We start from the raw sequence: 24,012 nt of genomic DNA, 5'->3' as shown, positions 1-24,012 counted from the left end.
AGCCACAGTATAAATGCAGGTTGGAGTAAACAGCAGGCAGTCCATTACTGCCAGCAGAAATCCTGAATCCTTTTCTTCAAAGAGGAGGACTTTTCCTGGGTTTTCCAAGTAATAAGCAGACAGGAAGCAAGGGCAGCAGTTCCTTGGTGGAGCTGGCATCCACTGTGGTGCTTGCGGCTGCCCCAGGCCGAAGCTGCCCTGGGAGGAACGACTGTTCCACTCCGGCTGACACATGACTCAGTGTGTCATGATTATCTGAGTGGCGTGGAGGTCTCTGGGGGGGCCTATCGCCCATCGGGCGCCGCAATTGAAGGGCTCGGGGAATAAGAAGGCAGAGACCTTGTCACAAACCCTAGGGGCTCTATGTTCTGGTCACAGACCATTCTCTCTCCTACCTTTCAGAGACAATCTGCTGTTAGTTAGCAGAGACCTGATGATTTTTCAACAATTTATTTGACCTACTAAATTCTCAACCTAAGAAAATTACTGACATAGGTTCATGGTTTTTACAGTTTAAAACAGTCCCACGTGGGCACGTGGGTGGCTCAATGCTTATATTTGCCTTTGGCTCGTGTTGTGATGCCAGGATCCGGGGATCGAGTCCTGCATCAGGCTCCTTGCAGGGAGCCTGCTTCTCCCTCTGCCTGTGTCTCTTGCCTCTTTCTGTGTCTCTCGTGAATAAATAAATAAAATCTAAAAAAAAAAAAAAAAAGTCCCACGCTGGGGGGTGCCTTTGATCCAAGGTTTGCAGCAATATTCAAGAAAGGCCATCAACCAATAAATGGATTTTTTTCACGTGGTCATCCACCCAATGAATATTATTCAGCCATGAAAAGAAAGGAGGCACCAATACATGTAGCAACACAGATGAGGCCTGAAAACATCATGCTAAGTGGAAGAAGCCACAAAAGGCCACCTATTGTCTGATGTCACCTCTATGAAATATCCCAAGTAGGCAAATTCCTGGACAGAACACAGATCAGTGGTTACCAGGGATGGAGGGGACAGGGAAGTGAGGAGCAGCTGCTAAAGAATACACGGTTTCCTTTTGGGGGGTTGAGAATGTTTTAGAATTAGTGTGATAGTTGTACCATGTTGTGAATTTGCTAAGGGTCTCTAATGGTAGATTTTATGTTGTTGTTGTTGTTTTTTTTTTTTTTTTTTTTTTATGATAGTCACAGAGAGAGAGAGAGAGAGAGAAAGAGGCAGAGACACAGGCAGAGGGAGAAGCAGGCTCCATGCACCGGGAGCCCGACGTGGGATTCGATCCCGGGTCTCCAGGATCGCGCCCTGGGCCAAAGGCAGGCGCCAAACTGTTGCGCCACCGAGGGATCCCCATAGATTTTATGTTATATGAGTTTTGTCACATGTTTTTAAAGAGCCAAATGAGTTAAAAAATAAAATGAAAGGAAGCCACGCTAGGTATCATCTTTAGCAGAGGCCTTCCTTCTCTTCATTCCTGAGTTCAGCCTTGTTAAAAGCTTCCCTGAGTTAATCAACAACCAATTTTTCCAATCAGCCCCATAAAGGAACTATCTGATGAAGTGGGCCAATGCCAGACAACCACTGTGTACACTGACCTTGGTCTGTATTAATCATCAAAATGCCGCTGTCTCCACACAAGCCCATGGAGGCCTCTCACAAAGGTGATGGAAAGCAGTCACGCGGAGATTTTCTTCAGACCAGGGAACAGCCTTAAGATTCATTTCACCCTGGGAACTTGTCTTCACTGAAACACAAGGTGGTTCAAAGGTCTGAGCTTTTCACTGCATGACGATAATTTGGTGTGTAAATAAAAAGGCACATCTAAACGGGGAGGTGGATATGGAGGTGCATGTATTGATATTTTTCAAATCAGAAACTTGTCAACAGTGTTACCTAAGGGAAAGAGACTGGGGCAGGGGAATGTATTTGTTATATTGTACTTTTTAAAGCCATTTAAGATCCCCCATATGTAATTATATGATTTTAATAACATATATTTATATCTTATATTTGCACATAAATATAGATAATACATAAATACAATATAAAAAAATACCAGCTGGGTCACTGGACTTTTTCAACTGGGTCTCATTAATTTAATCATTAGAAAACAGTCAATCGAATTCAAATTGACAGGCATTCTCATAAAACGACTCAGACACTTCAAAAATGTCAACAACATAAAGGACGAAAAAAATTGCTGAGGGACCGTAGCAGATGAAAGGGCGCTACAGAGACCTGACAATAAATGCAATGCACGAATCTTGTTGAATCCTGAGTCAGAAAGTTGTTTACAAATTTTAGAAAGGACATTATTGGGACAACTGGAAATTTCAATTTGGACTGTAGATTGATTGGATAATGGTACTCCTGATAAATCAATGTTTAAATTCCTGGGTGTGATAAATGTAAGAGACGGTAGGAGAATGAATTTGCTTTTAGGAGATAAATGATGAAAGAGATGGTTTAACATGTCAACTTCTGTATGTGCGCATGTCTGTGTATGTATGTATGGTGTGCGGACATGTGTACAGATGTGGGTGTGGATGTGTATGGTGTGTACACGTGTGTGGGTGTGGATGTGTGTGTGGCTGTGTATGGTGTGTATATGTGTGCAGATGTGGGTATGAATGTGGGTGTGGATGTGTATGGTGTGTATATGTGTGAGGATATTTGTGTGGATGTAGGTGTGGGTGTGGGTGTAGATGTGGGTGTAGGTGTGGATATGGGTGTGGATGTGGGTGTGGATGTGTATAGTGTGTATATGTGTGTGGATGTAGGTGTGGATGGGGGTGTGGGTGTGGATGTGGGTGTACGTGTGGATGCATATGGTGTGGATGTGTATGGTGTGTATATGTGTGCAGATATTTGTGCAGATGTAGGTGTGGATGTGGGTGTGGGTGTGGATATGTATGTGGATGTGTATGGTATGTGTATGTGTGTGGATATGGGTGTGGATGTGTATGGTGTGTATATGTGTGAGGATGTGAGTGCGGATGTGCATGTGGATGGCGTGTATATGCGTGAGGATGTGGGTGTGGATGTGTACAGTGTGTATATGTGTGAGGATGTGGGTGTGGATGTGGGTGTGGATGTGGATGCGCGTGTATATGTGTGTGGAGACAGAGCGATAAAGCAAATGTAGACATCTCTGAATTTTTATCTAAGAAGTGTCTTTGAAAAGAAAAAAGAAAAACTCTGATTTTTATTACATCAGTTGCAGCAACCAAGAGCTGGAAGCAGTGGTGTGAAGTGTCAGCTCTCAGCCACCAAACCGACTTTCAGCACAGCCCCCCTTACCCTCAGCTGAATCACGGGCCCCCCAGCAGAGGAGCTCACTCGGGCCCGGCAGCCGGCGGCCCACTGCCTGCACGCTCTGCCGCTCGCCCCGGGACCCGCGGAAACGAGCCCCAGGAGAGAGCTTTTGCCAAAAGACTGACTTGATAAGCCCAACAGATTCCCATTCTCCTCATTCCATTTATCCCTCACGTTTTCACATACCTGCACATTCACACACATACTTTTTAATACCTGGGATGTTTCTAGGGGGTGATTTGACCTGTAGTTGGCCTCATAATTACAGACCTCTTCAGCCCTTGGAGCAACCAGTCAGATACTGTGTTTCCTAAGTAGACACCCCGGCTTGGAATCTCAGGTCTGCCATATAGGTATTATGCTCATTTGACCAAGGACTTAACCTCTCCAAGCCTCAGTTTTTTTCATCTCTAAAATGGGGTGATGATAATCATTCTCACTCCACTAGGCAGCTGGAAGAATTAATATGATTGTGCAGGCCCGCAGCCCAGCACAGGGAAGATACTTCATAAACAAGAATGTAACTACTTAAAAAAAAAAAAAATCTGTTGTTTCGAAGGGGACTGACTCTAATGTATGAAAATCAAAGATCACTTTAAGAAGTCACCTCAATTGTAGAAAAAGAATTATTTAGTGAGAGATTTAATTTTTCCTGAACTACTTCACGATGAGCAAAATCATTGAAAAATGATACTTTTAAAGGGCAAACTTATTACACAATGACACTTCTAAGGTTTATTATTCCTAGTATTTAACTACTTATCTCTTCAATTTTAACACAAAGCTAATCATTAATATCATCGTATTCTAGAAGTAATTATTTTAAAAGCTTTTGCTGTAATAGCTGAAGCCAACCTGGCTATTCCCGGTACCAAAGAAAGTAAAAGTGTTTATTATTTTTTTTTTTTAGGACTGACATGAAAGAGATTGATTTTTGATGCCAAGAAATCACTTAGCATTCATGTGACTTGAACTTCACAGCATCTTGGAATATGTTTATCCTTAATCAAAATTCTTCCTAGAGGCAAAATGCCAACACCTTCTCTCTTGTACTTTCCCTAACAAAACCCAAAGAGAAGTGAAAGACAAGGTCATGACCTTCTGCTCATCAGCAGTGCAGGTGAACACTTTGCGATGTCATAAAACCACCATGAGCTGCAACCAGTTTGAGTCCATTTCTTCTCGTCACCTCTGTACCTAGCTTTCTGGTGGGGAAACGGAGGCATAGAACTGCAAAAGGCTGAGATGAGAATATCCATTAAGATGAAATCACTGAGGTGCACCTCAGTGGCTCAGTCAGTTAAGCAGCTGCCTTTGGCTCAGGTCCTGATCTCAGGGTCCTGGGATTGAGTCCTGGGTCTAGCTCACTGCTCAGTGGGGAACCTGCTTCTCCCTCCCCTCTGCCCTTCTCCTCCACTCATGCTCTCCCTCTCCCTCAAATAAACAAATAAGATCTTTTTAAAGAAAAAAGAAAAAGAAAGAAGAAATAACTGAAGGAGGCACCTGGGTGGTAGAGTCTGTTAAGCATCCAACACTTGGTTTCAACTCAGGTCTGATCTCAGGGTCCTGGGATCAAGGCCCACATTGGGCTCCATGCTCTATAGGGAGTCTCCTTGAGATATTTTTCCCTCCCCCTTGCCCCTCCTCCTGCTTGAGCTCTCTAAATAAATAAATAAATAAATAAATAAATAAATAAATAAAATCTTTAAAAATTTTTTTTCAAACAAGCACTTTTATTGCACACTAGCAGGCATTGGGCTGGGTGCTACTGTATATACTATCTCATTGGATCCTGACAAAAATCATCATAAGGGATAGATTCCAATTTTTGTTTAAAAAATTGTTTAAATCAACTATGGAGATGTCATCAAGATAAAAAGCTTTTGCACAGCAAAGGAAACAATCAATAAAACTAAAAAGGCAGCCTCTGGAATGAGAGAAGATGTTTGCAAATGACATATCTGCTAAATAGTTACTATCCAAAATCTATAATGCACTTGTCAAACTCAACACCCAAAAAAACAAATAATCCAGTTAAGAAATGGGCAGAAGATATGAATAGACATTTTTCCAAAGAAGATGTACAGAAGGCTAACAGACATCGGAAAAGATGCTCAACGTGACCGATCATTGGGGAAATACAAATCAAAACTAAAATGAGATACCACCTCACACCTGTCAGAATGGCTAAAATTAACAACACAGGGAACAACAGATGTTGGCAAGAATGCAAAGAAAGGGGGACCCTCTTACACTGTTGATAGGAATGCAAGCTGGTGCAGCCACACTGGAAAACAGTAGAAAGTCCCTCAAAAAGCCAAATATAGAACTACCGTATGGGGTGCCTGGGTGGCTCAATGGTTGAGGGTTTGCCCTCAGCTCAGGTCGTGATCCTGGGGTCTTTGGATTGAGTCCTATATTAGGCTCCCCATGTGGAGCCTGCTTTTCCTTCTGCGTATGTCTCTGCCTCTCTCTGTATCTTTCACGAATAAATAAATAAAATCTTTTTTTTAAAAAAACTACCCTACAACCCAGCAATTGCACCACTAGGTATTTACCCAAAGGATACAAAAATATTGATTTGAATGGTTACATGCAGCCCAATGTTTATAGCAGCAGTGTCCACAATAGCCAAACTATGGAAAGAGCCCAAAAATGTCTACTGATTGATAAATGGATAAAGATGTGGTGTCACACACACAACACCCGTATATACTTATGTATATACATATGTAAACATACAGACACACACACACACACACCATATAGTATTACTCAGTCATCAAAAAGAATGAAATCTTTCCATCTAATGACTTGGATGGAGCTAGTGTATTATGCTAAGCAAAACAAGTTAATCAGAGAAAGACAAGTACCACATGATTTCACTCATATATGGAATTTTAGAAACAAAATAGATAAACATAGGGGAAGGAGGGGGGAAAAAGAGGGAGGCAAACTATAAGAGACTCTTAACGACAGAAAACAAACTGAGGGTTGCTGGAGGGGAGGTAGGCGGGAGGATGGCCTAAATAGGCAATGGGTATGAAGGACAGCACTCTTGTGATGAGCACTGGGTGTTATATGTAAGTGATGAATCACTAACTTCTATTCCTAAAATAAATATTACACTATATGTTAACTAAAAAATTAAAATTAAAAAAATAAAGTTGAAAACATCAAATAAAAATAAATCTAAAAATTTTGTTAAAGTAGTTGAGGGCCTTCATGTCATAAAAATTATGTAGCATGTTACATAGCATTCTCCTCATACATCTTTCACCATTTCATTTTCCCAAAAAAATGGTGAAATAGGAAGCTCAAGAGATTACTATTCCCAGTTTATGATGTGGAGTCTAAAACTCAAAAAGCATAAATATACTTACCCAAGATCACAAGTGAATTAGGTGTAAAAACAAGAAACAAAAGTGAGGCCCTCTGATTCAACTGGTCCCATCATGTCCACCACCTTAAGTCTAATACTTGTTGGTAGAATGATTGGATGTGAGCCCTGGAAGAGGGAGGCCTTAGTGATTACCTAACCCAGTCACCCTCAACCTGGCCATGCAACAGAATCACCTGGAGAGCTTTTAAAATATGTCAGTGCATTGGTCTCATCCCAGACCGATTCAATAAAAACCCATTTGGGTAGGGTTTAGACATCTGTATTTTGTAGACACTCTTCAGTGATTCTAATGTGTAGTCAGAATTGAGAACCAATAATTTAGCCTTTAAGATGGCAAATACGTGTCATTGTCAACGCTAACTCTGATTCAATGAAAATGACAGAAGAAGCTGTCTGAGCAGGACCATGAGCTGGCAATCTGGGCTCAGGGGAGAGCGTGCCGTGAGCAGTGAGCAGTGTCTGCTGTGGGCACAGGAGGGGCAGGCCGTGCGGGAGCTGTGTGCCACCGATCCTGATCCCGATCGAGGAGGAAACCAAGGCCAGAGAACTCACGTGACTTACCACGGAAATGAAACTAGCTAGTGTCACAGCCAAGTCTCAACCCAGGTCTAAAATCTAGCTCAAAAAAAAAAAGTAAAAAAAAAAAAAAAAAAAAAAAAAAAAAAAAAAAAAAAAAAATAAAATCTAGCTCAGCCCTCCGTTTTTTTATGTAACTAAGCAGCTCCTAAACTGACTCATAACCGTGGAGGTGTCAGAGCAGCCCTGTGGTTTAACCTGACCGTTAAGCATGTGGCACCCACCACACACCTGTTGTTTTGTATTCCTACAACCAGTGTCACTCACACAAAAGTATAAAGAGGTCCCTGAAACAGGCGTGGCCAAGTGGGCACCAGGCGCTTTTAGTTCCAACTACTTCCCACTGCTGTTGCCATTCAGGTTGGCCTTAGAGAGAGACACACGGAGAGAGGTAGTGCGGAGCCTGGGGTTGAGAAGTAGTGCCACAGCTTCAGTTTACTACTAAGCTGCGGACAGATGGCTCAGGAGCATGCCTGGCGATGGCACCAGGCACGCCCTCCATGCCCCAGGTATGTCTCTCTGGCATCCTAATCACTGCCTGTATTAGAAGCCTGTGGGGGTAGGGGGAAGGTGACTCACGTGTGTGTGTGTGTGTGTGTGTGTGTGTGTGTGTGTGTGTGTGACTCAGGGATCTGTCATAAAGGCCCCATGAGTCACCCACTTCCTGACCAACACAGTAGAGACAGCTTCAGGATGCAGAAAAGCACAGGAAAAGAGCCTCTTGGCCAGGAGCAGGTTATATGTTTTCAGGAAACTGGTTACTTCTAATATAAACACACACATACACTCACACACACACACACACACACACACACAGCACCAAAGCTAAAAGTCAACAAGTTTAGCATCTCCTCATTGAGACAATGCTGTCCAAATGGTTTTATTTAATTCTTTTTCAATTGTGGCAAAATATGCATAACATAAAACTTACTATTTTAACCATTTTAAGTGCATAGTTCAGTGGCATGAAGCACATTCACATTGTCGTACAACCACCACCAGCGTCCATCCCCAGAATGTTGTCATCCCCCCAAACTGAAAATCTGCACCCATTCAACACCAATTCTCTGTTCCCGCCTCCCCCTAGCCCTGGTAACAACCAGTATACTTGCTGTCCCTATGAATTTGAGTAAACTCTCTGTCCATAATGTTTTACTTCATTAATCATTTATCACTTCACTGTTATCTTTGGCTTCCTGGTGTCTTTTTTTCTGAATCCCCTGAATATAATTAGAAATAGCTCTCTGGAGTTTTAATAGGAATTAAAACTCCAGAGATAGGGAAGCCATAGATAGGGAAGCAGAGATGACCAAGGGGTGTTCCAAATGAGCAAAGAAGCTCTAGTGTACCCAACCCAACACATTCCAGTCGTTCATAGAAAGAGACACCAGTTTTCTACAGTCAATACTTCCCCAGGTGGGTAACAGTTGCTTTGAAAGGCAATCAGCATGGAAGCCACATCACATCTATAGGGCTCCTATCTTAGCAATTTTCCTGGGAAACCAATGAAAGAAAAACAGGGCAAATAATAAACATCAATGTGTTTGGCCCAAACATTGAACTGGTTGCTAATACTCTCAAAATGCACCTGCAGATCAATTCTGGCTCTGCACAGCTCTGAGGGAAGGGGACGGCCATGCCCACAAGGTCTGCGGCTGCTTCCACTCGCCGTCCCAGGGGTAACCTCACAAAGCACACTGCCTGCGCCTGGCCACAGGTCTCAGGGCCAGTGTGGACAACCCCACTGTGTATGGGCTTGGGAGAATCAAAAAGAAGTTCACTTCAGAGAAGCCCTATTGAGGGTTTAAATGTTTTGAACCCGTGGTCCATGGCCACCCCACCTCACAGCCGTGACCCAAAGGAAGTAAAAAATCTCCTGATCGGTGACTATTTTGAATTCAGACCATGAACAGACCAAGATGAATGTTGGGAGGAATACAAAAACCTATAAAAGTTCACGAGCTGGTTAGGAAACTAGGACCCAGAGCCTGGGTCTCCATGCAGCTGACCCTGCCTGCTGGATGCCTCATCCACACCTCCAGAAGGAAGGTGCTAGCAGAGCTGGGTTCTTGTCAGAAGAAAAGCTCTGGAGGAAGTTGAGTGTCAGGGGCCAATTGTGTTAAAGCCAGTGGCCTTTTTGGAGCATGGTCACATCTGCCAGTTTTTAAAATTTCTGCCCTTTGACCTCTGAAGTGGGCCCCAACCAGGTGCTGGCAAACCCCTGAGCTGCTGATCAGTGAGAGACCCACCTCCTCCCAAAAAGCCATTGCCGACAGGGGGCCACAGCAGCCCAGCGCTCACCACTCCAGAGGACCAGAGGCCCATCAGGGGCCTCGCTGGTGATTCATTTCCACACCTTACTGAGCGCCACCCACAGAACCACTTGCAGAAGCATTTCAAACAGCTCCCACCGAATGCCCTTCCTAACATCCTAGAACAGCGACAAAGGAAATTAATGGTTTCCCAGAGGTTTTTATTTATACAAACATGCAAAAAAAAAAAAAAAAAAACCTATAAATACCTTCCCAGATTTGTAGACCTCATCTTGCTATTGTTTCCTTCTCCTGTTGCTTGGAATGAAGGAATGGCAACGATGCAGAAATAAACCCCTTTAGTAATAGAGGAGGATGGTAGCTTGATGGCAAATTGTGGACCGTGACAAGCCAATACAGGCACGGCCTCAGGATACACTGCAGCCAGTGACCTTTGCAAAATTAAATATGATCACATCCCCCGCACACCTTCACTAACCATTCCCCTCTGTAAAACCCTTGAGTGGTTCCCCTTTGCTCTTAGGATGAAGGCCAGATTCCTCAATGGGGCTTCCAGGGCTTGCCCACGGCCTCTCTAGCCTCATTCCACGACTTCCTCTCCCTGCCCCACACGCATACCCCCTGCTCCTTCCAGTTCTGTTCTGCACCAGCAGCTCCCTCTAGGCTTGCAACCTTTCTGCATGCCATTCCACCTGCCCGAATACTATTCCTGCTCAGCCCGTCATCTAGTCGAGGCCCTCGCATTCTCGCCACCTCAACACAAACTTCACTTTCTCCTCTCCCTATTCTCTCTCTAACCACACCATCACACCCCTCCCCTTCATGAGCTACTTGAGGCTACCACTTCTCCCATCACTTTTCAGACTTCCTGTGAATATTAAGTGAGATATATTATGGGCAGATACAAAAGAGACATCTATTCCAATGTTCAAGTGCCTTCCTGTACTGTGATGCTAAACTCTAATTTTTGGACTCCCTTGCAGCTATGCTTTCAGATGTAATTTGGGATCCACCAGTCAGATGTCCTTGCACAGGGCTTGAATTTAAAAAGTTAAGAAGGGAGAGGGGTGAGCATGAGGTATGTACTCTGCTAGCACAGATCAAAATTGGAGTCACTTGGCACTGCAGCTAACAGGAAGGGAGTATATTCTTGGAGCCAACATTTCTGGCAGTGGCTTCCTGATTGAGGCAAAAGTAGAGGCTCTCTGGGCAGGCCGGGTCTGGGAGACAGCTCTGGTAGCCATTCCTGGAGGCCCGGCCTGAAGCCTGCAACTTGTGCACCTCATTCTCTCAATTAAATACCTTAGCTTAAACTCCTCGATTCTGTTACCTGCACTGAATGAACCCTGTCTGCTATATGTGGGAATACACTTCTGGATCTATAAACTGCCATTGAAATGTGGGTAATGGTTACTCATCAAGTCCCTGGAGCTACCATCTGGAAAGGGGCCACAGAAATAGCCCTCAACTATGGAAGGCATAGTTTCAGGGAGAACAAACAAGTGGCCACACTCTGAAAAGTCTCCCCAGGGCCAATAGCCATTTTAAGCCAGAATCTGCACCTGAAGCATGAAGTTGTCTCTAAGTATCATTTTTGGAACCCACTTTCCCTTTTATAGTCTTGTTTTTCCCTCCCTGGAACACAGGAACAGGCTGGAGTTGGCAGTGTGTGGCATTTGGGAGGGTTTTCAAGAGTTGAGCGTCCCCTAAAGCATATCCAGGAAGGGCTGACATTCCTTTATCAGGTGAAAATCTTGTGAATCATCCTAAATGGCTCACACATACCTCTTCTCACTCTGGCAAGTCTTTCCTGTATCCTTGATGCTTGCTCATTCTGCAGTCATCCCTGACTCAGGGAGGGAGGAAGACCAAGGCCAAGGGCCCTGGGTACTGCTCACTAGCTTCACATTTTTCACCACCCAGGACAAGCGTTTCAGCACCTGGTCATGCTAGGCCCAACTGAAGCTACTGGGGTGAGTCCCAACTGGATAATAGCATGGAGGTCTCGCTTCTTCAGCACATTTTTTCTCCAGCTGTCTACGAACTCTGGCTCAGCTACAGAGAGCTCAGCTGGAATGCCCCGGGTGTGGCATTCATGAGCCTGAATGGAAAACCCAAAGCTCAGAGGGAGGGTGGGTGAAACCGAACAAACATCCCCTAAAGCAGCCTCAGGGCCTCTGATTATTTCTCCATATCATTTTACCACTCCTTAAAGGCTTGTGGAGATCACCTGCCAGGATGAAAGCGTCTCAGCTAGAGGAGCTCATGGGGAAGAGGGATAAGTGAAAGATTAAAGACTCAGAGCCCTGGAGATGGGACTCGAGAAGTGGCAGGGAGAAAGAAAGAATAAATCACCATCAGACAAAACTGCATTTCTTGCTGGCCTGTGGAAAAATGAACTTGCATCCCTTACCAGGTGGGAAATATCCCTTTATGATGGAACAGGGAGCTGGTCGGTGTTCTGGTAGACAGGGTGCCGTGGGAGTGGTGTTTTCAGCGGCCCTCCTGAGACAGCTCAGGGCACAGCGGCCTTGAGGAAGGGGCAGCTGAGCTTTAGGAACTGCCACATTCTCCTTATCTTCATCGAGAGCAGTTCCAGCCTTATTTGTTTCCCATGTCAGGCTTCTCAAATGATTTCATTTGAAGAAAGGGGTATATTGGGTTTTTAAAAAGAGAGAAAGCTGGGAAGCCACTGATCTGAGGAAGAATCAGTAGGGTGAGAGTCAGGAAGCCTGGTTCTACCACTAATTTTCTGGGCAACCTTAGCAAGTTACTTCAGCCCTCTGGGCTTTGGCCTCCTCACATGGACACAGGAGAACAGCCAATGTCATACATAAGCTTACTGCAAGGGTTCTACGAGGGACTGGGCCCAAACCTGTAGCCAGTTCTGGCCAGCATCATATTATTACCCAGAGGACTAAACAAAGAGTCTACCCTAAGAGAAAGAGAGGTAAGAAAATATCATTTGGACCAGTGATCGTACCCTAGAATCGATCCCCGTGGACTTTCAGCTGCGTTCTAGGGGGAGGGGACAGAGTAGAATGGGAAGAGCTATTGAAATAAAAATCCATAAGCCATGGGGAGCAGAGCCCCACTGCCCTAGACTCATGAAACAAAGAATAACACAAGGTGAAGATCGGGGACTGCCCTCAACTTATCTGCGAGGCCAATTCAAGTCAGCCGAGGGGACCCCCACAGGGTGAACAGAACAGGCTGGGGAGCCTCATCTCGGTGGCCCTGGTGCAAATGAGCAAACGTAGGCAGGCAGCCTCGGCAGCAGGTGTTTCAGGAACTCTGTGAGCACAGGGGTCTCAGCAGGAGCGGTCACCATCACCAAGAGTCAATGCAGGAGGGTGGGGACGGTGTTCAGACCACCCATGGGCCACCCTGGGGACTCTCAGAAACCATAAGGATGACCTAAAGGGAGACAGAAGGACTGGCCTCAACAGGTGAGGACAGAGCCTAAGAAACATGACACTGACCATTACCTTTCCAGGAAAACCGCAGACTGGCTGTGGCCTGGCAAACACTGGGAACCAGCACGAGATACGGGCAATAGTTTAAAACAAGAATATGATTGGGATGCCTGAGTGGCTCAGCAGCTGAGCATCTGCCTTTGGCTCAGGGCATGATCCTGGGGTCCTGGGATCAAGTCCCACATTAGGCTACTTGCACGGAGCCTGCTTCTCTCTCTGCCTCTCTCATGAATAAATAAATAACCTCTTAAAAAATAAATAAAACAAGAATATGAGGGATCCCTGGGTGGCGCAGCGGTTTGGTGCCTGCCTTTGGCCAAGGGCGCGATCCTGGAGACCCGGGATCGAATCCCACATCGGGCTCCCGGTGCATGGAGCCTGCTTCTCCCTCTGCCTGTGTCTCTGCCTCTCTCTCTCTCTCTCTCTCTCTCTGTGACTATCATAAATAAAAAAAAACAAGAATATGAGAAACAATCCAAGGTAGTCCATGGCTGATGCTTCATCTCCACCCACTTCTGCACATCTGAGTTTGGTCTTGGTGCAGACTAAGGGAAGAGTACTTCCCACTGGTGTTGTTAGGAGGTGTTAGGAGGTGTTCCTCTGTGGTAAGCTCCAGCTGGGCCTTGCAGGGTGAGAAGAGCTGAAAAGCTTCCAGGCAGGGGCACCAGGGTGGCTCGGTGGCTAGGCATCTGCCTTTGGCTCAGGTCATGATCCCGGGGTCCTGGATCAAGTCCCACACTGGGCTCCCCTCAGGGAGCCTGCTTCTCCCTCTGCCTATGTCTCTGCCTCTTATGAATAAATGGATAAAATCTTGGAGAAGAGAGAAGAGGAGAAGAGAGGAGAGGAGAGGAGAGGAGAGGAGAGGAGAGGAGAGGAGAGGAGAGGAGAGGAGAGGAGAGGAGAGGAGAGAGGAAAGAGGAAAGGAAAGGAAAGGAAAGGAAAGGAAGGGAAGGGAAGGGAAGGGAAGGGAAGGGAAGGGAAGGGAAGGGAAGGGAAGGGAAGGGAAGGGAAGGGAAGGGAAGGGAAGGGAAGGGAAGGGAAGGAGCTTCTGGGCAAAGCAAGCAGTGTGAGCAGGAGACACAGAAGCAGAACCATGGGAGGCACCTTCAGGGAAGACTTCAAGGCCAGCAAATCGATCATGTCACTAAGGAGCTGGAAGCCAGAGATGCTGGACCCCAGGGCAGGGCTCCTTCCTGAGCAGCTTCAGAGCCAGGACCTCGCAGCAGGATCCCTGGCCCTGAATCACCTGAGCTTCTCGGGCACTTCCCTTCCTTGCTAAGCAAAATGAGGACAGTGACACTCTCCATTTACCTCTACCTGTAGATTATGAGAAAATTCATGTGCTGATGTCTAGAAAAACGTCTTTGGAGGGCAGATGAAAGGTCTATAACTGATTTTCTAAATCAGAAGTAAACATTTCGAGGCAGAAGAGTCGTAGACAGACCCTTTTGAGATTCTCTAGAAAAATTATGAACTCTGATCATGAAAAATGACTCCGCATAGTAACATAATTCAAAAACTGCTGTAAACAATTTGCAGGAATTCCTGGAACCCTGAAGCTTATCACGGGCCCCTTAAGATCCAGAATGCTCAGGTAGAGAAAGTCCCGTCTTAGGGAAACTATCAATCCTTCATGAGACTTTTTTTTTTTTTTTTTTTTTTTTTTGCCATTTTAGACAGCAATACCCTGAAATGAATAGTCAGAAGTATCCTCAGTCATTTCTATTATCAAGTAGAAAAATGAGCTGGCTGAGAACACACATTTTGGGGCCAGCAAGACTGAGGTTTTCAATCCAATCCTGCCATGATCTATGCGATCCACGGCAGTATGACCATTCAACACCTGCTCTGGACACCAGTGGCCTGCCACTCTTAGAGATGGCTGGGAGCTAGGTCTCCTCCCACAGCAACCTGCTGCACAGTGTTATGTTTCAGTGGAAGCAACTGTCAGACACACAGACATTCCTGGCAAAGCGGGCAGAAGCACTGACACACCACATTCCTGTAAAGTTGGATGATATCTCTAGGGACACCTATAAGATTTTGCATCTATGCTTCACTCGAGGCAAACGCAGCCATTGGGAGTCAAGGTCAGCCAGTCTTCTCATGAACCCAGGGACAGAGTGTGCAAGAATGTGGGGGTCCCGGAAATAAGTGTCGGGCCTCTGGGTGTATGAGCCAGCTCCTGTATCTTGTTCCTACAGTGGTGGAAAGGGCTGTGCTGTCCTTCTGTCCTACAAACTACTTCACGCCGCTCACGTCACTAATGAAAACCTATTTCTAATATGTCTTATACTCATTAGCAGAAGCTCTGCTGAGGATATAGATAATGATATTTGAAGCCCCTGCCTGTACCCAGCTTTAGAGAGCGGGCTTCTAGTGGAATCCTTTCAGTGTTAACCAACCACCTTGGTAGGATGATGAAATGTATCTCAGACGCAAACGTATCATGCTATTCATAATGAAGTTATAAAAGTATATTATAAACAATATAACAGCAAGTTACTTGACTTTCTGGGTCTCAGTTTACTCATCTCTATAATAGGAACAAAGTCCCTACATCACTGCATTCTGCTGAGAAATAAATGAGATACCGACAATAATGGCTAACACTTAGGGAGTACCGAGCGCTGCCTGACGTATTACTAAGTACTGTATATGGATTACCTCATTTCATCCTAAAGGCAACCTTACATATGAGGTAGACACTCTTTCTGTCTCCTGTTTCCAGATGAAGAAACCAAAGATGAGAGTTTAAGTGGTAACGAGGTAAAAAAAAAAAAAAAAAAAAAAATGTGTATTTAAGGACCTGGTGTTGTTTGACATACAGCAGGCACTTGACAAATGGTACCTGTTATGCTTATCGTCAACATGATGAGCTGTTACATTTGTTCCTAGAAATTTGGCTTTTGAGCTTGACGAACAATATTGCAACCATTTAATTGTGATGCTTGAAATTGGAGTCTGTAAACACCAAACAAACACCAAAATGGTGTGTATTCTCTTGGGGGGAGGGGGGTCATTACTTAATTTTAGAATGGCTCCACTGTAGTATCCTTCCCACAGCAAAATCATCCTTTATGTTCCCCCAAATAAACTTCAGGTAATTAGTTAAAACATAGTGAAAAATCATGCCAACAGGACATCAAGAGACCTGGGCATGTTGTGTGGTATGGTATGGTGTGACAGGTATTATGGTCTGCCCTGGTTCTATTCATACTGGGATCTTCCAAAGGGCTCAGTTTCTTCATATGTATATCAGGGGATTGAAATCAGATGACTTCTACAAGTCTTTCCATTTTAACACTCTATGAACTACAATGTCCTCTTTTTCTCCTATACCCTGCATTTTGGTGTTTGTTTGTTTGTTCAACTAAACAGGTTCTCAACATATATAACAAAACTGGTGTATCTACTTTCTGAATTCCCTTCACACAGTTCTATAAATAAGAGTTTTAATTTTAGCCCAAGTTTGCCCTGACCTGACAGTTCTACTCCTAGAATTTACCATATAGATACATAAAGAGTTAGGGCCTACCCCCAATAACCTCATTTAACCTAAATTACCTCTTTAAAAGACCCAATCTATAAATATAGTCACACTCCAAGGGACTGGGAGTGAGGACTTCAAGCTATGGATTTTGGGGATACAGATTCAGCCCATGCTACACTAATAGAAAATTGGTCAAATGATGGCATTTTCATACAATAGAATACAGTGTAGTCGTTAAAAAAATAAAACAGCATTATAAATCCTGAAATTATATTCCCTTGAATTATCTCCAAGATATATATCAACTCATGAAAAATGTAAGTATAATACGCATAGTATGCTATCATTTGCCTTTAAGAGGAGAGGAAGAAGGACAAATGTACTTTTTCTGGTTGATGCATGGACTATTTTTGGAAGTTAGGTAAAAACAAACAAACAAACGACAACAACAAACACCAGAAAGGTTGTCTCCAAAGAAAGATCCTTAGATCCTGGTGGACTGGGTCATAGGAATGAGAAAGTGATCCAATTTTCACTACAAACTCTCGTGTAAATATGAAATGCTGTGCCATAAGCACATTACCTAGTTTTTGAAGTAAATTAAATATTAAAAATTAATGTAAAATGCTGGAAAAGTTGAGGTTTAGAAGGGTGCATAAGCCACATTTAGGATTGTTGTACAAAGCTCAAGCATGTTAAAGGGTTTTGCTTTATCCTCAACCATTCCCCCCCCACCCACCCTTGGGGTGTTTTCTACATAAATGCCTCTTCATGGATGTCAGTCTCCATGGCAGCTGGCCAATGCCCCCTGTTCTCACGTTGGCTTCCATTCTCTCTTTGGCTTGTGTTCTTGCTCTCTCTCTCCTCCCTGCCCCCTGCCCACCCCCACCCCCACACACTAACACAAGTGAAGAAGTGGAACTTTCCAGAATTTTGGAGAACCGTGAGAGGCTAGACCTTGAGAGAGTTCCTGAATGCACCTTGTCAGGTTATTTCCCACTGCCAAGATGAAGGAAAAGGGGAGGCATTGGAAAAGAAACCATCACTCCGAATAGAATGGAAATGGAAGCACTGCAAAGTAAATCGCTGAAAATTTCACGAGTGTCATTCACCATTCACAAAGACTGTTTTTAGACAACATAATAATCCACTACAACATTTATTCTGTCTGCGGGACTATTACAGCACAATTTTACCTTTCCATCTTCCACAGCATAGTATGATTCTTTAGTAGTCACCCTTTGTCTTCCCCAAGTTTTGGGGTCAGACTAATCCAAATGATGACTTGGGGAAATCAGCGGGGGAGGAGGAAGAAGGGCGGGGGAGAGGCAGCCCGAAAAACCAGGAGAGGACTCTCAAGCTTCAGTGTTCCAACTCAGTTCCAAAAATCACTGCTCTCTAACCAGCCTTTCCCTTGGTGTAATTTAGGATCACTCACTGGCCCTGGCCTGGAATATCTCCCCCTCTACTCTTCCCCCATCCTTAAAGTTCTAGTTCTTCCCAAAAGCCTTGCTTAACCACAGCAACTTACGTTGCATTTTCTCCTTTTGAAGTCCTCATGGTGTAATTCAATGAGTGTGATTCAGGCCCCAACTGCGGGCCATATTGTTGGGGTGGAAGGAATAGCCATTTCCTCAATCTGATTAATGGGGGAGAGGGGGAATTACTCTAAGAATAAATAAAAGGTAAGGAAGGAGGCAGGGATGTCACAGGATCTGATACTAAGCCACAGTACAGCAGTCCTCATGGGAACTAAGCTTTTAAGGTAAGGTGTTCTGGATTTTAGGTGTCTTTAGAGACGTTAGCAGCAAAAAGTCCCAAGCTTCCCTGTGCTGGTGTCCTACCCCTAACAGAGCTGTCACCCTCCATGTGTCTGCTTCTTTCTCCATCTCCATCAGCTGGCATCCCCTGTTCACTCACAGTTTTGCTGGCATCTAACTTCATTGATTTATCCATGACCTGACTGCCTAGGATCCTGGAATTACCACCTACCATCCTTCCATCTTTTCCCCCCGCTACCAATGGGCAACTTATTTCAGTGTTTTGAACCTCAAATGCCCTGATTTTCCCAGTAAAACTTTTTTGGGCCAAGATATTTTGGGCTTTTGGTCACAGACAGCCAGTGGTTTGGTGGATCTTAGGTGACATGGCTCATCACTGGCTTGGAGATGCTGAGAGATTCTCCAGGGATTTGATGGGGGCTCTGATATCTTGTTTGACCTGAAATTTTCTAAAGATGGTTACTCTGGGGCAGCCCGGGTAGCTCAGCGGTTTAGCGCCGCCTTCAGCCCAGGGCGTGATCCTGGAGACCCGGGATCGAGTCCCACGTTGAGCTCCCTGCTTGGAGCCTCTACCTGTGTCTCTGTCTCTCTCTCTCTCTCCGTGTCTCTCATGAATAAATAAATAAAATCTTTAAAAAAAAAAAACAAAAAAGATGGTTACTCTGGTAGTGGTTGGAGGCTGGTGTCTGCATGGGTCTTCCTCACTCTAAAATCACAAGAAGGGAGCAGTCTCCTACAAGCTTCTCAAAAATACCTGAATGCGGGCAGCCCGGGTGGCGCAGCGGTTTGACACCGCCTGCAGCCTGGGGTGTGATCCTGGAGATCCGGGATCGAGTCCCACATCAGGCTCCCTGCATGGAGCCTGCTTCTCCCTCTGCCTGTGCCTCTGCCTCTCTCTCTCTGTGTCTATGAATAAATAAATAAAATCTTTAAAAAAAAAAAATACCTGAATGGCCATTTGAAAGAAAGCTCATTTCTGGCAAGTGGACTAGAAGGGACTTAAACTGTTACCAGTTGGGTATAAAACAGAACATTTACCAGGCGACTTTTCCAATTAGGCACAGGCTGATGAGATCAGAGACTTACAAGTATCAGTTACACATAGATGACCAAGACTTCACCCCTGATGTGTGGAGCCTGTATTAGTCAGGATTTTTCAGGGAAACAGAACCAATAAGTTATCTCTCTCTCTCTCTCTCTCACTCTATATGTATGTGTGTGTACATATATGTATATATATATACATATATATATACACATATACATATATATGAACCAATAAAATCTCTCTCTATATATAGAGATCATATATATATGATATATACATTTGATATATATCTACATATATGAATTGTCTTTCGTAATTAGGGAGGCCTAGAAGTCTCACAATCTGCCACATACAAGCTAAAGAACCAGAAGAGCCTATAATGTAACTCAGTCCTACTCCAAAGGCCTGAGAACTAGTGGAGCTAATGGTGTAAGTCCCAGTGCGAGTCAGAAGGCCCAGGAACCAGTAGCACCAGTGTCTGAAGGCACAAGATCAATTGCCCAGTTCAAATCAGGAGAAAAAAAAAAATAAGCAAATGCTCCCTTCCTCTGCTTTTCTATTCTATTCAGGCCCCAGTGGATTGGATGATGCCCACCCACACTGGGAGGGCTATCTTTTCTATTCGGTTTACTGATTCAAACGCTAATGCTAATCTCTTCTGGAAACACCCTCACAAGCACATCCAAAAATGATGTTTTACCACCTATGTAGACATCCTTTAGGCCAGTCAAGATGATTCATAAAGTTAACCATCACAGAACCCCATCTAGGAGGGAAGATTGGCATGTACAGAGATATGTCCCAAAACAGTACAAGACACTGAGACAGCACAAAAGAAAGTAATTCTGTAAGGAAGGCTTCCTCAGGGAAGCAAAGTGTGACTAGCAAGTTGAATTGGCAAACGAGGAGGGCCAGACATCCTGGGGAGAGTCATGGAGACAAGGAGACAAGGAGGAAGGTGCGAAGAGGAGCTGTACCCTCCAGGTCAGAGTTGTTATAAAACACGAAGGGAGTGGGAGTAGGAACGGAGGCTGGAAAGAGACATACAGGGACCAGATCATGAAGACCTCCAAGCTCATCTAGGAACCAGGAGAGTTTTAAGGAGGAGAGAGGCATAAACGATTTTCCTTTTAGGAAAATTGCTGCAGCAGAAATGTGGAGGACACATTATGTGGAGGCAGGCAGATCAGTTACAAGGCAAGGCAAGGAAGTAAAGAGAAGAATGCAGGTTTAGAAGATCAAGATTGTAGAACGAGTTTAGGGTCGCAGGAGACAATGTACATGTTGAGTTTAAGATGCTTCAAGGCCACCCAGGTGTATTTCCGATATAGGATTTGGGACAGATGGTCCCACAGCTAAGGAGAGAGATCAGAGCTGCAGAGAGAAACTTGGAAGTCTTGTGCATCAAAGTGGAGGTTAAAGCTATGGGCTTGAAGGAAATCACTGAGAATGGGAGGTAAGGAGCAGAGTAGAAGAAATATGGAAATGGAATCCTGGCAGTGGAATGCCATGGTGGATTACATGGTACCTTGTAACACTTCTGAATGTTTCTCTTCCAAATTCATTTAAATTCTCCATGTTATCTTCTTTTTTTTTTTTAATGTTTTTTTGGTTTTGTTTTGTTTTTTCTTTTTAAGATTTCATTTATTCATTCGAGAAACAGATAGAGAGGCAGAGACACAGGCAGAGGCAGAAGCAGGCTCCATGCAGGGAGCCTGATGGGGACCCGATTCCGGGTCTCCAGGATCACACCCTGGGCCGAAGGCAGTGCTAAACTGCTGAGCCACCCGGGCTGCCCTCCATGTTATCTTCTTCCTGTATCCTTACTTCTCTCTTTTCAGCACCTTCTTTCTTTGGGTACTTGGCTTGGCAAGCTGGTTTTGGATAAATTAGGGGAAAAGTGCCCTTCCTTTGGGCTAAGGCAGCCTTGTACCAGTGCAGAGCCCCATAATAAAATGAGGCTTAATTTACCACCTCAACCTGGGTCTTGGTGCAGTGCACAAACTGTTCAACCTTATAGGGCAGCCTTGGCCCCCACCCAACAAGCTTTACACAACAAGATTCAAAACAAGGCCCATAAGAAATACTTGTAGTTGACTCTTAAATTACCTTGTGATTTAAAATTTTTGAAAGCAGCTACCCAGCTCTTAAGAGTTGAGAAATGAAAATATCAGACCAATCTCTTCTCACATACATGCAGCTCCTGGCCCTTGTCCCCAATTCTAGTGAAGGAAGGCCACACTATCCTTTCTCTCAAAGGATGGCATCTCTGAGATGCTAGCAACTTTCTACCCCATGGCTTTAGCTTGGCTTGCTCTCAGCCACATGCCATGCCTCCCCCCATGTCTTTCAAGCCTTTCATTAAAGCAACCTCCTTCTTGCCTTTGCTCTCTGTCCTTTGGGGATGGTCTCTTTCTGAAAAATTGATTTATATTATTATTGAACGTAACTGAAGAATCCTCTACCTTTGAGATCCAAAAGTCATCTTATCTAAAAGGATTTATTCATTCTTCCTATCGACGTGGAGTATGCACACTGTAGCCCTTGAGGCAAGGTCCGTGCTTCTGCAAATGCTCTACCATGTTTAAAATCATGGTGTATATAATTACAGGTTATATTTTGCTGATATTATTAATAATAAATTTCTAATGTTAATTGGACTCTCAAATGCCTGAGGTGGTTTTGAATGGAAAAGAGAAGATTAGAGGGAACCTCAAAGAAGATAGGATGTTGATATCAGTAAACTCTGAAATTAGAAAAAAAGGAAAATTATAAGAAAGAGAAAAAAAGCTGTTCTCAGTTAAAATGAGAGCAGCATAGAAGATATCTGGACCCCAGTTAATTCCAGTAGATTGCCATTCTCATACTTAGCACAAGTAAAAGAAACTCACCCATAGTCCTGCCAGTCATCAAATTAAATTACTTCCATTTTCCTGTGTTCCCTTCTAATCCTTATCCAAATGTATATAATGGGTTTATAGTTTTAGTCGCAGATCCTGGCTAATTTCTCTAGATTTCAAACCCTCTGATGTGAAACTAAATTTAAGTCCATATAAGTATGGATTGGGCATTTCCTATTATTTAATCTCAGCCACCGGGGAGTCAACGAGGCAGGCACTGCCCTGTAGAATTTATTATCTCCTACACAGCTGTGCCAGAGACCAAAGCAAGACGGAATATGGAGGAGGCAGATGTTAGGAAAGAAAACCAGGGGCAGCCCCAGTGGCTTAGTGGTTTGGTGCCTGCCTTTGGCCCAGGGCGTGATCCTGGAGCCCCGGGATCGAGTCCCACGTCCAGCTCCCTGCATGGAGCCTGTTTCTCCCTCTCCCTCTGCCTGTGTGTGCGTGTGTGTGTGTGTGTGTGTGTGTCTAATGAATAAATAAAATCTTAAAAAAAAAAAACAAAAACAAAAACAGGAAAGAGCACCAGGTTGAGGGTTCTGGCTACTTCTCTTTCACTAAGCAGCTATGATCTTAGGCAAGTCTGCCTTTCTAGATGCCTCCACATCCTCATCCACAAAAGGAAGGGATTGGACTTGATCTTTTTTTTTTTTAAGATTCTATTTATTTATTTGAGAGAGTGAGCACAAGTGGGGTGTTGGGGAGGGCAGAGGGAGAGAAAGGGGCAGACACCTCGCTGAGTGGGGAGCCCGATATGGGGCTCCATCTCAGGACCCTGGGATCATGACCTGAGCTGAAGGCAAATACTTAACCGATGGAGCCACCCAGAGGACCCAATCACTGGTCTTTAAACAGCCATTAGAAACAACAAATACCCACCATTTGCTTCGCAGTGGATGGAACTGGAGGGGATTATGCTGAGTGAAGTTAGTCAATCAGAGAAGGACAAACATTATATGGTCTCATTCATTCGGGGAATATAAAAAATAATGAAAGGGAATAAAGGGGAAAGAAGAGAAAATAAGTGAAAATGTCAGAGAGGGAGACAGAACATGAGAGACACCTAATTTTGGGAAACAAACAAGGGGTAATGGAAGGGAAGGTTGGTGGGCGGTTGGGGTGACTGGGTGATGGGCACTGAGGGGGGCACTTGGTGGGATGAGCACTGGGTGATATGCTATATGTTGGCAAATTGAACTCCAATTAAAAAAAAAAAAAAAAACCTCCACTCTCCAGAGGGCTGCAAGAAGATGCTGGGGCCAATGGTGTGGTGCCATAGAGCTTATTTCTGCCCCCCTCCCTCCACCCAAGCTGTTCCATCTTTTCTAGTTCTCACGCTGAGCATCTGAGTCTAAAGTGTCTGACAATAGGACAGATCATGTGCCCATCCAGGCTCTCCCAGAAAAGCCAGAACACAGGGTCACTCTGGTTACCAACAACACAGGCAGCCAGAGTTGAAAGAAGAGCAGGAGAGAAAAGGAGAGCTCTGTGGAGGAGGCAGGGCTTGCCAGAACTTGGAAAGAAGAAGTTATCTAGAAAGTCAGAGGGAAGAGGGAAAAGAGAAGAGCATTTCAGGAAAGGCATAGTAATATCTTCAGGTGCCCAGAAGACAGAACCCACTGGAGCCAGCCCTCGGCCTGGGGAGCAGAGGAGAAGGTTGTGGAATAGGATAGAAATTAAGGCCTGAGCACTGGTAGGCAGGCAGATGCAGATCAAATAAATGCAAAACTGACAGGATAAACTCTAAGATCTCCTGAAGATT

General features: G+C 44.5%; 1 long non-coding RNA gene across 2 annotated transcripts in view; it reads right to left on the bottom strand.

Annotated features, from left to right (window-relative positions):
* Positions 1-24,012, bottom strand: part of LOC111094247 — a 79,443-nt gene that overhangs the window by 31,371 nt on the left and 24,060 nt on the right. Inside the window, exon 2 of one of the 2 annotated variants that reach the window (XR_005384690.1) lies at positions 1,581-1,729. The exons of the other annotated variant lie outside the window; for it this stretch is intronic. This is a non-coding gene — a long non-coding RNA (uncharacterized LOC111094247). The remainder of the gene's footprint in view (positions 1-1,580; positions 1,730-24,012) is intronic. 2 annotated transcript variants of the gene reach the window in all.

This window comes from Canis lupus, chromosome 36, assembly GCF_011100685.1.
Source record: "Canis lupus familiaris isolate Mischka breed German Shepherd chromosome 36, alternate assembly UU_Cfam_GSD_1.0, whole genome shotgun sequence".
Lineage (NCBI taxonomy): Eukaryota > Metazoa > Chordata > Mammalia > Carnivora > Canidae > Canis > Canis lupus.
Note: the sequence above shows the minus strand (reverse complement) of the source record. Positions and strands in the feature narration are given on the sequence as shown.